Source organism: Chaetodon trifascialis, chromosome 10 (assembly GCF_039877785.1).
Source record: "Chaetodon trifascialis isolate fChaTrf1 chromosome 10, fChaTrf1.hap1, whole genome shotgun sequence".
Classification (NCBI taxonomy): domain Eukaryota; kingdom Metazoa; phylum Chordata; class Actinopteri; order Chaetodontiformes; family Chaetodontidae; genus Chaetodon; species Chaetodon trifascialis.
In genome coordinates, this window is record NC_092065.1 from 21,931,533 (window position 1) to 21,941,903 (window position 10,371).

Genomic DNA, 10,371 nt, shown 5'->3' on the forward strand with positions numbered 1-10,371 from the left:
GTGTAGTCTAGCGGTTTCAGTATACATACAGCTGGATTTGTAAAGTTCAGGTTTTGGTGAATTCAAGCTGGCTGCTTCTAGTTGAGGTCAAATATTGACACCTTGGTGTCTTTCAGTCAGCCCTCCAGGTCTGTCTGTGTCCCCCCTTCCTCTGCGTAATGGTCAGCTCTCTGGGATTTGAATCTGGTGATCTGAGGTCAAGTGTTGGTGGAAACCTGTCTTTTCCAACCCCTCTGAGAAGCATGAGCAGACCATCATTTTGTCTAAATGTTGCTTTAGCGTGAAAAGTCTTGACTGGCTTGGGATATGCCAGCTCACAAGTGGAAACTGAGCAAAGTGGTAACGATGAACTTTTACACTTGATGTATTTTGCCCACTCTTCATTGTTACGTCTTCAGAGCATGCACAAAACTCAGAATGTTTCTATAGGACAGTGAGGAGTGATGATTCACTACTCCCTGCGGAGGCTCAGAGGCTACTGCAGATGTTCTAGCAGTCATTGGTGGACAGTGCAATTTTTTATGCACCAGAGGGCGCTGTTGGACTGGATAAGATGTGGATCACTAAGTTGCCACATCACCAGTTAGAAGGTCAACCACAGGTCTTCACAGCATGCAACCACAACTGTGAACTGCTATATGTGTCGGCTCGTTGGTCTAGGGGTATGATTCTCGCTTTGGGTGCGAGAGGTCCCGGGTTCAAATCCCGGACGAGCCCAGCTTTTAACCTCATGATGGTGTCGCCCACAAACTTCACATCAGAGTTGTCTCCATGTCTGGGATTGTAGTCATGGGTGTACAGTGTGAACAGGATGGGGATGAGCACACGGTCCTGCGGGAGTGTTGAGCACTCAAGTGGAGGAGGTGTGACCACCAATCTTAACAGTCTGGGATCTGTGTGGTGCCTCAGCAGAGTTGAGCATCAGTTTCACAGGGGAGATTGTGTTGAATGCTGATCTGAAATCAACAAACAGCATTCTGATTCAAGTGTTATTTTGTGTGAAGACTAAATGGAGGGCAGTGGAGACTGCATCCACTGTGGGTCTGCTGGTTCTGAATACAAACTGCTGAGGGTCCAGGCTGGCTGGGATGTTTTCTTTGATGTGCTGGAGAAGCAGTTTTTCAAAGCACTGAAGATCAAACTCTAAACTCAAATTATAGCTGTGGACAGAAATCTCAATAGCTGAACTCTCTGGAGACATCAGTCTTTTCAATTTTCATCAATCTTCTGTGTGCCAACAGCTATTAGTATGATTGCTTTTAGGGTTCAGTGTTTCAGTCATGAACAGTCAGATGAACATATAATTGCGACCACCAGGGGGCGCTGTTTGACAGGCTAAGATGTGGACTGTCAAGTTGCCACATCACCAGTTAGAAGTTCATCCACGGGTCTCCACAGCATGCAATAACAGCTGTGAACAGCTGTATATGTCGGCTCGTTGGTCTAGGGGTATGATTCTCGCTTAGGGTGCGAGAGGTCCCGGGTTCAAATCCCGGACGAGCCCACCTTTTAGCTTCTGGGGGTCACAGAAACCTGAGGAGCAATTCGACCGTTTGTTTCTGAAAGAAAATGTGCTTTACATGACTGCAACCTGTCAGATACAGAAGTGATTAAACACAGACAGATAAAGCAAAACGTGAAATGTTTAAAACATTTAAACAGACGTACGAAAACATCACACAAATCTCAGTGTACATAAGTACACGTAAGTTAAGTAAGTATGTTTTTTTTTAAAAGCTTTTTAAACTGAGGTACTGACAAAGCTTTGTAAACATGTACAGTGAGGATGATACAACAGAATGATGAGTGATGCCAGTTTCTGGTTTAAAGGTTTAATTTTACTGCATTGAATCCGTCAGTGTCTGTTCATGTTTTCTGAATGAGAGGCCAACAAGATTTTCAGAAGTCTGAATATTTCAAAAGCAGATTGTGGGATTTTTCACATTACTGCTGTTGTGAAGCTTGTTGCATAAGACTGCATAGAAGGTTTCTGCCTGTTAAAAGGAAGTTTTTCCTCGCCACTGTTGCCAAGTGCTTGCTCATGGGGGAATTGTTGGTTTCTTTGTAGATAAAAGAGCTTGGTCTGTACCAGCTCTATATGGAAAGTGTCCTGAGACAACTTCTGTTGTGATTTGGCGCTATACAAATAAAATTGAATTGAATTGAATTGAATTGAATTGAATTGAATTGAATTGAATTGAATTGAATTGAATTGAATTGAATTGAATTGAATAGATAAACACATTTACAGTAGTGTGACACCTCAGACAAGGTTTTGAAGTCAGTACCAGTTGTAATATACCAGTATTTGTGCATTTTACAACATGCACAAAGTTACAGAAATATGGCAAGGTAATATATAGCAATATATTGCAAAATATAACAATATAGTTAATATAAAGCATTGTTAGCCAGCTTCTCTGACTGCTACTTGGAAGTGACATATATTACTATTTACCATTCATTGGGTTTCTCCTCACCACATTTTATTTTAATTTGATTTTTAGATAATTGAACTCAAGAACTGAGAACTGTTACACATGTATTAAAGTACAAGTTTATTAAAACAACATTTATTCAGTTACACGTATTAAGTTTCACATTTATTACAATGTTACATAATGTGAAGACATTATGTAACATTTTGATAAATGTGTAACTTCAGATTCGCTATCGACCAACACAGATGCACATCTGGAAAAGCAATTATGTTGTGGCATTAACTAGTAACTTACAACACCAGAAATTGATCCCACATAGAGATTGTGGAAATCGCCTTATTAGAATACAGAAACTGTGCCTCCCTCTGCAATTTAAGGCAAGAAGTCTATCAACAACTAAAATCACCAAAACTCACTGAAATTTACATTGATTTTCAAGCTGTTCAGTTTGTGACAAGTTTAAAATGAACTTAAACTATGGAATTAGTTTAGCAATATATGCAACAATGCCACATTTTTCAGCCTATATATGTTATAGTGTCACTAATTTTGTCCAGCCTGTTTTGACTGCGGTGGCCCAAGTGGGGCACTGACTTGTGCAGGTGTGGCATGAAGTACATACTTGCACATACACACGCACGCGCGCACACACACACACACACACACACACACACACACACACACACACACATGCACAAGTTGGAAAAGCTTTAATTTACCATTTCTCATACATACTTTAATGACTAACATTACAGTATCTTCCAGTATCTTATATTCCTGTATTTAATTTTTTGATTTAAAGGCTCAATTGTCCAAGAGGTGCTGTGTGACCTGGGTGGTCACAACAAGCACAGATGGGCTCGTTGGTCTAGGAGTATGATTCTCGCTTTGGGTGCGAGAGGTCCCGGGTTCAAATCCCGGACGAGCCCTTCTTAAAACTGCAGAGGTCAAACTAAATCACTGTTAAGTGATGCCTACAGACAGCTCCAGAATTAATTATAGTGAAAATTGATGTATGTATGAGATGAGAGCAATTTCTATGTATGCAACATTAAACTCTCCACATATGTTTGTCATATTTTGATGCAGAAAAGTTGGCATATATGTGCAAAATGATCATTGGTCAATCTCAATGCACATGAAGACCAAACTCTAAACTCAAATTACAGCTGTGGACAGAAATCTCAATAGCTGAACTCTCTGGAGACATCAGTCTTTTCAATTTTCATCAATCTTCTGTGTGCCAACAGCTATCAGTATGAGTGCATTTAGGGTTCAGTGTTTCATGTCATGAACATTCAGGTGAACATATAATTGCGACCAGCAGAGGGCGCTGTTGGACTGGATAAGATGTGGACTGTCAAGTTGCCACATCACTAGTTAGAAGTTCATCTTCAGGTGCTGTGAGTGAGCATGCAATAACAGCTGTGAACAGCTGTATATGTCGGCTCGTTGGTCTAGGGGTATGATTCTCGCTTAGGGTGCGAGAGGTCCCGGGTTCAAATCCCGGACGAGCCCACCTTTTATCCTCTGGGGGTCACAGAAACCTGAGGAGCAATTCTACACTGAGCTGGTTCTGATGCTGCAAAAAGAGGGGTGAACAGGCTGTGTGGCTCTCTTCAGTACTTTATACTTTACATGTTACTTTCTGAAGCTGTCCTCCATGACAGTCAATGACTCCCACCCCCTCCAACACACACTCACTGCACTGAGGAGCTCCATCAGTGACGGGATGCTACATCCAAAATGTGTGAAGGAGCGGTATCGCAGGTCATTCCTTCCTGCAGCTGTCAGACTACACAACAAAAACTGCTCCAAGTAACCTGTGAATTATCTACGCAATGCAATGCAAATACTATTTATAATTTCTTAAGACAATGTTTATTTTTTATTCCACTCTTTTGTATATACCTATTGCTTTTACTCTATCTGCTTTATTGGTGCTGCTGTAACTGGCATTTCCCCTTGCTGGACCAATAAAGGAATATTGAATTGAATTGAATTGAATTGAATTGAATCTAGTAATTACATCACTGATCACATTGACTGAGGTGTATACACTTTCCATAGAAAAACTATCAATTATTAATTTTTCCAGTGTGATATATGTGTGGTATCCCTTGATTTCTAGTACATGAGATTTGTTATCTTACTGATAGTTCGGGCTGTGAAGAGTAATCTGCTGTTTGATTTGTTCGGGCTGATTGTAGATATGTCTCCTAGTAGGCAGAGTGAAGGACATAATGAGATGTAGCAGCCCAGGGCGACAGATAGTGACTATGTGATTTCTCTCCAAAAGTGATTAGCAGGTATACAGCGCCAGGTTGCATGCATATAGCTATCCAGGCCATTTTGTTTGCAATTTGAACAGGTTTCAGATAAAAATTAGTTGATAATAGGTAGTTAATCCAACAGTGATTAACAGGTGTACAGTGCCAGGATGGATGCATAATTATGACCACCAGGGGGCGCTGTTGGACTGGATAAAATATGGGCTGCCAAGTTGCCACATGGCCAGTTAGAAGTTCAACCACAGGTCCACATGACTACAGCTGTATGTGCCTGTATATGTCGGCTCGTTGGTCTAGGGGTATGATTCTCGCTTTGGGTGCGAGAGGTCCCGGGTTCAAATCCCGGACGAGCCCACCTTTAATTTCAGGGGTTACAGAAACCTGAGGAGCAACCACACAGGGCTCAGGTGGAGGGAGTACTTGCATGGCGATGGAGGCAGTGGTAGCAGAGGGTTGGTGTGCTGGCAGAAGCAGGTGATCTCACTGATCAGGGAGAAGCAAACCGACAGATGATTAATTAGTCGCTGGCAACAAAACGCTGGAGGATAATAGCACTAGGAACACTGGTAATCTTGGCCAACTATACCACAAAGTAGTGGAAACAATCTGGTGACAAGTCTTCAGCAGTCCAATCTTTATAATGTGCTGATGAAGATGAGTTCCAGCTGAGACGGAGCCAACTCCCAGCCATCTAAAAAACCACGCCCAGCCTCTGCCAAAAAAGGAAGCACACCAAAGTGCACACAGGACACTATATAACTTGAGAGTGCGACGGAAACCAGGGTGGCAAGTTAGCTTAGACCAGTGTCCCCACTGAAGAACCTGAGAACGAGCAACATTAGGGACAAACATGCAGCCAGCAGGACCATTACAGGGATCTCACTCCGTGTCTTGTGCCTCTTTAACCACCTTTTCTGTCTCCCATGTAGCTGCAGCGATGACACATGAGGGAGAAGAAACAGCATCATCAGCTGTCGTGCACGATCTTTCTGTCACCTCCAAGTGGCAGTCAGAGAAGCTGGCTAACGTCGCTTTACATTAACTTTGCCGTATCCGGCTCTTGGTGCTAAGACTCTGGGAGGAACTGGAGTGCGAGAGCATCAGGTGTAATATTCCCAGAACCTGGGTGATATGACAAAGTGAGGTTGAATCTACTCTGCTTCGCTACTTGGAAGTGACATAAAGATTGTGCACTTTCTCCTAAAGTCTGCTTCAACTTAAGTAATATGATGCATGGTTATATTGGGATGAGACCTTGTTTTTTTTGTTTAAAAGGAAATAATGTTTAAAAATAAAAATAAATCTTTCACTTATATATCTGCGATTTCAGTAACACATTTTTATATTCACCCGTGACCCCGAAAGGGATAAGCGGCATAGAAAATGGATGGATTTTTATATTCATTTGTATGTTACTCAGGTCAGATTGTGTTTTAAAAGCAAACCTGCGATGATGTGATATTACAACTGTGCTAAATTAAAATCAGCACTTTGAGGATACAGGAGCAGTTTGACTTTTGATAGACAGTATAATATTTATATTACCATTTACCATTCATTCTGTTTCTCCTCAACACATTTTATTTTCATTGTAATTTTAGATAATCGAACACAACTGACTGCTGGTCATTAGAGAGAAGAGATCACTTCATGACAGAGTAGTGGACGGGCTGCTACTCTCCATTCACTAGATCCACTATCTGTTCCACTTTGTGACCTGTGCAGGTATACACACACACACACACACACACACACACACACACACACACACATACAAACAAACATCAACCAACCTTGCTCCACATCTGTCCTTTACTCTTATACATAGAAATTCTAATCTTAAAAAAGATCTAACTCTAAGATGAACACCATGTGCTTTGAAAAATTGAGGACCGCCTCAAAATAAAGAGATCAGGGAACACAACTTAAACAAAGAGGTGTCAGTGGTTTGAACCCATCTCATGAGCAGATTTACAGATTTATACAACAGAATGTTATCATGGCAGAGATCAGAAATTTGGTTTTAAGATTTAGATTTAATGCAAATGTAATTTTTCCCATTATTACAGCCAGTGATAGTTAGCAGAGTTAAAGCAGCTTGTATTATCAGTTTGTTTATACTCATAAACTCAGAAAAGCAGTGGTTTGTCCAGCCTGTTTTGACTGCGGTGGCCCGCGGTGCCCCACCACCACTGCGGTGGTGGGGCACTGACTTTTGCAGGCGTGGCATGAAGTTGGAAAAGCTTTAATTTACCATTTCTCATCTTCCAGTTTCTTATATTCCTGTATTTAATTTTTTCTTTATTTAAAGACTCAATTGTCCAAGAGGTGCTGTGTGACCTGAGTGATCACAGCCAGCACAGATGGGCTCGTTGGTCTAGGAGTATGATTCTCGCTTTGGGTGCGAGAGGTCCCGGGTTCAAATCCCGGACGAGCCCTTCTTAAAACTGCAGAGGTCAAACTAAATCACTGTTTAGTGATGCCTACAGACAGCTCCAGAATACATTAACTATTGTGAGAATTCACGTATATATGACATGTCTAAATACCATTAACAGCAGGAGTGGAATTCCTATTACGTCGGCTCGTTGGTCTAGGGGTATGATTCTCGCTTAGGGTGCGAGAGGTCCCGGGTTCAAATCCCGGACGAGCCCAACCTTTAACCTCTGAGGGTCACAGAAACCTGAGGAGCAATTCTGCAGTTTGTTTCTGAAAGAAAATATGGTTTCCATGACTGCATCCTGTCAAATACAGATGTTATTAAACAAGTTGCAAAACTCAGAGAAATGCAGCTCCAGCTCAGACTCATCAGTCCAGAGCACCTGCTGCCGTTTTTCTGCACCCCAGTTCCTATGTTTTCATGCATAGTTGAGTTGCTTGGCCTTGTCTCCATGTTGGAGGTATGGCTTTTTGGCTTTAAAGAAACCAACAGTGATCAACAGGTGTACAGTGCCAGGATGAACACATAATTTTGACCGCCAGAGGGCGCTGTTGGATTGGAGAAGATGTGGATTGTCAAGTTGCCACATCACCAGTTAGAAGTTCAACCACAGGTCCACATGACTACTGTCAACATGTGTGTATGTTGGCTTGTTGGTCTAGGGGTATGATTCTCGCTTTGGGTGCGAGAGGTCCCGGGTTCAAATCCCGGACGAGCCCGACTTTTAACCTGCAGAGGCTCAGCGGCTTCAGCATCTGCAACAAGATGTTGCAGATGTTCTACCAGTCTGTGGTCAGTGCAATCTGTAATGCTGCTGCGTTCTGTGGCCAGAAACAGACCTCTCAAGCCTTCCCATTTTTCCCAGGATTCTCCCATATTTTACCCTCCTCTCCTGCTGTCCTCCTGTTTAAATATTATCCCAGACATCTCAAGAATTCTCCCATATCTTTAACATTTCTACAGCCAAAGAAGAAGAAGAAGAAACGTGAGAGGGATGGAGTACCTGGCAAAAAAGTATCTCACCAAATGGAAAGAAGTCAGTCATGCATCTTGTAAAATATGCCAGACAGATTTCAGTGAATCACACGGAGGGAAAAGCAACAAGTCTGCCAAGCATAAGCGCACCTAAGAGACGCAGAAACATGCTCGGCCAATGACTGGATTTATTCTTTCTCTGCCATCCATTTTCGGAACCACCCTCTCCTATCGACTGTCTCACTTGCCAGAAGGCTCTCTCAAAATGTGTACAAATCCTTCAATAATACATAAATAAATTAACTGCTGAATCTATAGGGCTTCTTGTGTTTTCATTTATGTAAGGCAGGGATGTTCACAGCATTTCACTTTCAGCCATTAAATTCTGACCACCTGACTGCAGTCACTGAATGCAGAAATTGGTTAGTAAGGTGATAGCCCACACCAGGACACTGGAAAATTTCTCTTCTTTTCAACTCCCAATGTTGACAAGTATGGCTGGAAAAGCATTGTCAATCTCCTGTGTGCCATCAGTTAGTAAGATGAACACATACTTGCGACCACCAGAGGGCGCTGCTGGACTGGATAAGATGTGAGTTGTCAGGTTGCCACATCACCAGCTAGAAGTTCAACCACAGGTTTCCACTACATCCTACTACAGCTGTAAACAGCTGTATATGTCGGCTCGTTGGTCTAGGGGTATGATTCTCGCTTAGGGTGCGAGAGGTCCCGGGTTCAAATCCCGGACGAGCCCACCTTTTAGCTTCTGGGGGTCACAGAAACCTGAGGAGCAATTCGACCGTTTGTTTCTGAAAGAAAATGTGCTTTACATGACTGCAACCTGTCAGATACATGATAGTAATTACATCACTCATCACACTGAAAGAGGTTTATTACAATTATTATGTTTTTCTAGTGTGATACACAGTATGTGTGGTATCTCTTAATCTCCATTACATGAGGTTTTTTTCTTACTGATAGTTCGGGCTGTGAAGAGTAATCTGCTGTTTGATTTGTTTTCCCTCCAAAAGTGATACAGGTGTACAGTGCCAGGTTGCATGCATATAGCTATCCAGGCCATTTTGTTTGCAATTCGAGCAGGTTTCAGGTAACAATTTGTTGATTATAGGTAGTTATTTAGTGATATTATTATGTACATATATGCAGAATGGATGTTAATTAACTGAGCTTGAGGGAGGAGGGTCAGTGTTGGTCGAATGGATTATCTTAGTTACAGGTATTCCAGAAATTAATTTCTCATGATTCTGTACTTCTGGACCAAGTGAGGCAATGAAACCAGCGTATTGTTATGGAGGATGTGTTTGAGGTATGTCATGCCTTTTTCAGACCATGTGTGGACATTAAGAAGTTGCTTATTGCTCAAAAACTCAGGCTTGTTCCAGCTGGGAGTAAAATCAGATGGTGCAAAAGTAGGTTTGTGATTTGTTTGTGGAATTTCCACCAGGCTGTCAGAGATGCTGCTGTTGTTAATGTTTTGAAACAGGGATAGCGTTTAATAGACTGATTGAGAAATGGTAAATCTGAAATCTGAATATCTTTCCAAACTGTTTGTATTATATGTATCCCAGAGTAATCTAATTGATTGGGATGGAGCCATTTGAATATGTACTGAAGTTGATTTGCCAGAGAGTTGCCACTTTGATTCTTGGTGTCTAACATTTGTTTTTGCACTACTGTTACCAAAGCATCGTCAATCAGTATGAGTGCTTTTAGGGTTCAGTGTGTCATGTCATGAAGAGTAAAATGAACCCATACTTGCGACCACCAGAGGGCGCTGTTGGACTGGATAAGATATGGATTGCCAAGTTGCCACATCACCAGTTAGAAGTCCAGCCACAGGTTTCCACTGCATGCAACTACAGCTGTGAGCAGCTGTATATGTCGGCTCGTTGGTCTAGGGGTATGATTCTCGCTTAGGGTGCGAGAGGTCCCGGGTTCAAATCCCGGACGAGCCCACCTTTAACCTCTGGGGGTTGTACAAACCTGAGGAACAAGTGTATAGTTTGTTTACAGAAACCTGCACCAGTAAATATACAGAAGCATCTCATCAAATGATTGAATGCACCTTTATGAAAAAAAATAAGTCACAAATCTCCAGCTATATTTGGACCACTTTCATATGTGGTATTAGATTTTAAACTGTTTGATTGCAATGCAGCCTGTCAGATCACACAATGAGATTATGACATCCATTGTTTTAAAT

General features: G+C 42.0%; 10 non-coding genes across 10 annotated transcripts; all 10 read left to right on the forward strand.

Annotated features, from left to right (window-relative positions):
- The first annotated feature begins 645 nt into the window (after nt 1-645).
- trnap-ugg (transfer RNA proline (anticodon UGG)) lies at nt 646-717 on the forward strand. The gene has a single exon. It is a non-coding gene; the product is annotated as a tRNA-Pro (tRNA).
- A 715-nt stretch (nt 718-1,432) lies between these two features.
- trnap-agg (transfer RNA proline (anticodon AGG)) lies at nt 1,433-1,504 on the forward strand. The gene has a single exon. It is a non-coding gene; the product is annotated as a tRNA-Pro (tRNA).
- A 1,794-nt stretch (nt 1,505-3,298) lies between these two features.
- Nucleotides 3,299-3,370, forward strand: trnap-ugg (transfer RNA proline (anticodon UGG)). The gene has a single exon. It is a non-coding gene; the product is annotated as a tRNA-Pro (tRNA).
- Nucleotides 3,371-3,887: 517 nt separating this feature from the next.
- On the forward strand, nt 3,888-3,959 carry trnap-agg (transfer RNA proline (anticodon AGG)). Its single transcript has one exon. It is a non-coding gene; the product is annotated as a tRNA-Pro (tRNA).
- A 1,055-nt stretch (nt 3,960-5,014) lies between these two features.
- trnap-ugg (transfer RNA proline (anticodon UGG)) lies at nt 5,015-5,086 on the forward strand. Its single transcript has one exon. It is a non-coding gene; the product is annotated as a tRNA-Pro (tRNA).
- Nucleotides 5,087-7,098: 2,012 nt separating this feature from the next.
- Nucleotides 7,099-7,170, forward strand: trnap-ugg (transfer RNA proline (anticodon UGG)). Its single transcript has one exon. It is a non-coding gene; the product is annotated as a tRNA-Pro (tRNA).
- A 144-nt stretch (nt 7,171-7,314) lies between these two features.
- trnap-agg (transfer RNA proline (anticodon AGG)) lies at nt 7,315-7,386 on the forward strand. Its single transcript has one exon. It is a non-coding gene; the product is annotated as a tRNA-Pro (tRNA).
- Nucleotides 7,387-7,819: 433 nt separating this feature from the next.
- Nucleotides 7,820-7,891, forward strand: trnap-ugg (transfer RNA proline (anticodon UGG)). The gene has a single exon. It is a non-coding gene; the product is annotated as a tRNA-Pro (tRNA).
- A 938-nt stretch (nt 7,892-8,829) lies between these two features.
- On the forward strand, nt 8,830-8,901 carry trnap-agg (transfer RNA proline (anticodon AGG)). The gene has a single exon. It is a non-coding gene; the product is annotated as a tRNA-Pro (tRNA).
- A 1,150-nt stretch (nt 8,902-10,051) lies between these two features.
- trnap-agg (transfer RNA proline (anticodon AGG)) lies at nt 10,052-10,123 on the forward strand. Its single transcript has one exon. It is a non-coding gene; the product is annotated as a tRNA-Pro (tRNA).
- Nucleotides 10,124-10,371: the final 248 nt, after the last annotated feature.